The 3303-nt window shown below is 42.9% G+C and overlaps 1 pseudogene; it reads right to left on the reverse strand.

Moving 5' to 3' along the window:
* Nucleotides 1–1807: 1807 nt before the first annotated feature.
* On the reverse strand, nucleotides 1808–1901 carry LOC132612406 (small nucleolar RNA R71; annotated as a pseudogene).
* Between the last annotated feature and the right edge of the window lie 1402 nt (nucleotides 1902–3303).

Raw genomic sequence — 3303 nt, forward strand, 5'->3', positions numbered from 1 at the left:
TGGAAAGGACGTCGTAGCACCTGAAGGCAGAATCCGACAACTGAAGGGTCTCATGCGCTGGCTCTGCATCGCACAGCCAGCGCACAAAAACCCCATCTCTGAATCTCAGATAGGCCATGCATTGGCCATGCGCCGCACAAGCAACGCACAGGGGAGATCATGCGCTGGCCATGCGACGCATAGCCATCGCACAAGCGGCGTCAGTTCTCCCACTTGGATCGGGATTGGGCCAACTTATCTTATATTTACTAGGCCTAGCATATAAATAGTCAGTTTGAACATTAGAAAGACGGCTTGGACAAATTTTGAGACTTGTGAAACTCTTTCTAGGTTTTATTCCTCTTCTTTTATTTTCTTTACATTGAAACCCTATGTTAATCATGAATTCTTGTTCCCATTCTCGAATCATGTGTAACTAAACACCGTAATTCTGGGGTTGTGGCGTAGCCATGAATATTGATGTTTGACAAGTATTTCAATCTTAGTAGCTTTTTCATATGCAATTGCCTCTTTACTTCTGTGCTTAATTGCTTGATTGTCTGCACAACAGTTGAGTTCTAATTACTAATTGATAACCGTGCTTGGGAAAGACGTGTTGTCAACATAGAGAAGAAGTAACGAGATTGTGATCTGAACATCCCTATAGTTGGGCTAGGATTTGTGACTAGGATAGGAATATACTTAGTTACTGCAATCAATTTCATGTTGTGCTCTTATTGCATTCTCGATAGGTCAATACCATAGGAATATAGGAGGCGAGTTATCTTGAATCGGTGAGTAGTGGTTCGGGAGAACACTACGAGATTAATAATCTGGTTAATTGACAATTGTGAACAAAGTTGCTAAGGTGGGATACTTGAACGACTCAATAGGATTGGTGAACAAACCACGACCCTGGAATACTTCTAAAATGTTGATAAAAGCAGTATTCAAATACGTTCTTAGCATAAATTCTGGTTACATTGTTAGTTATTTTTATTACACCATTGGTTTACAAAACAACAAAAACTTTTATTCTTTACTTGCATAGGTAGTAGCAATAGTTTATTTTCGTGAAAGTATTGGTTATAAATCTCTATGGGTTCGACATCCGATTTTATATAATCACTATATTACTTGTACGACCACGTACACTTGCGTGTGCAATTGGACGTAACATGTTTTTGGCGCCGTTGCGGGGGATTTATAAGTCAATTATTTTTTTTGGCCATAATAAACTGTATTGCTATATTTATCCAGGTATTAACGTCTTTATCTTAGCTGCTACTTGATTGCAGGTACTTTACTCGAATGCGAAGGACTGCGAGTCAAAACAATCTAGAGGAATTCGATCCTGAGCCTGAACGTACTTTAAATCTGCGCAGGAGAGATTTGAATTTATTGCAGAACCCGCAGGCTGTAGCAGTGTTACCTGTGGTCATGGCTAATAATCAACCAGCGAAAGTGAGAGAGGTTACAGTGCCTCGTGTGGCGGATGGCACCTCAATCATTGTCAAGCCCACCATCGAAGGGCACTTTGAACTGAAGCATCCTATGATTTAATTACTTCACTCTAGTGGGCAATTCACGGGAATGTCGCACGAGGATCCTCAGCGTCACATCCCTACTTTTCTGCAGATTGTCGATACTTTTGCTACTGGAAGGGTCACTAAAGAATATGTGCGGCTGACACTGTTCCCCTTCTCTCTATTGGGGAATGCCAGTAACTGGTTATTAGCCGAGCCCGCCAATTCTATCACTACGTGGGATGATTTGGTGACGAAATTCTTGACAAGGTTATTTCTACCAGCAAAGACAGCTCGCCTCCGAAGGGAGATCATGTCATTCAGGCAGAAAAATGGAGAAAATTTGTATCAAGCATGGGAGAGGTTTAAGGGTCTTCTCATAGATTGTCCTCACCACCATCAGACGAATGACGTTCTGGCACACACATTTATTGAGAGTCTGGATGCGCAACATAAGTCATCACTAGACACTGCAGTAGGAGGGCAGGCTCTTGATCTAAGCTATGAAGAACTATTCACACTATTGAACAGGTTTACTTAGAGCACTCCAGACTGGCAGGATGATGCAGCTAGCAGTTCAATTAGGAAGGCACCGGGTGTCTTTGAAGTGGATAATTTTACATCACTATCAGCACAGATTGATGCTATGCGCAATGAAATCAAGAAGTTAACTGCTGCGCAAGTCCACCACAGGTGCATGCAGTGCAACAAGCCATCGTTTTTTGTGAAGTCTGTGGAGAAGGGCACAACAGTGATAAATGCCCTGCAAATCCTGCATCCATATACTTTGTGGGTAATGCAAGCAAGGGGCAAAGAAACAACAATCAATACGGGAATTCCTACAACCCAAATTGGAGGAATCACCCGAATTTCAGCTGGAGTGACAACCCAGGTAATCAGAAATAGAACTACCAGCCAGCATATGCTCCTCAAGCACCCACTAACAGTATGGAGAAGATGATGAAAAATATGATGGGTGATATGCAGAAGATGATGATAGACCAGCAGAAGTTGATAGCAGATAATCAGAATCGTGATTTGGTTGTGCGGAATTTGGAGAGGCAGATGGGATAGATAGCTGGTGCACAAAATACTAGACCACATGGAGGACTTCCAAGTGATACGGATGTGAATCCCAAGCCTTGTAATGCTGTGACTCTTCGAAATGGGAGAGAACTAGAGGAAGTGGCTCCTAAGAAAACCAGTCGAGTAGAAGCTAAAAAGGAGAAGATTACCGAGGAGATAATTGAAGAAGAGAGGGTAGTCAAGACACCAGTGACAAAGCAGCCACAGCCCGTGGTTGCAAAGCCACCACCTCTATTCCCTCAACGTCTGGCAAGGCAGAAAGAAGAGGCGACCTACAAGAAGTTTCTTGATTTGCTTAAGCAGGTACATGTGAATGTCCCATTGGTTGATATGCTGCAGGGTATTCCAAAGTATGCTAAGTACATCAAAGATATTGTTGCAAACAAAAGCCGATTTGCAGAGTATGCCGTCGTTGCACTCACTGAGGAGTGCACTTCGCGAATTCAAAACAGGTTGCCCACTAAATTGAAAGATCCCGGAAGTTTCACGATTAATATTTCTATTAGGAAGCAGGTTGTTGCTCGAGCACAATGTGATCTTAGTGCAAGTATAAACCTGATGCCTTCATCTATCTTCAGAAAGCTAGGTTTGGGAGTGCCCGGACCAACCACTACAGTTCTTCAGCTGGCGGACAGATCGTTAGCAAGGCCAGAAGGCATTATTGAAGATGTACTGGTGCAAGTTGGGTCGTTGATAATTCCTGCAGACTTCG

This window comes from Lycium barbarum, chromosome 9 (assembly GCF_019175385.1).
Source record: "Lycium barbarum isolate Lr01 chromosome 9, ASM1917538v2, whole genome shotgun sequence".
NCBI lineage: Eukaryota > Viridiplantae > Streptophyta > Magnoliopsida > Solanales > Solanaceae > Lycium > Lycium barbarum.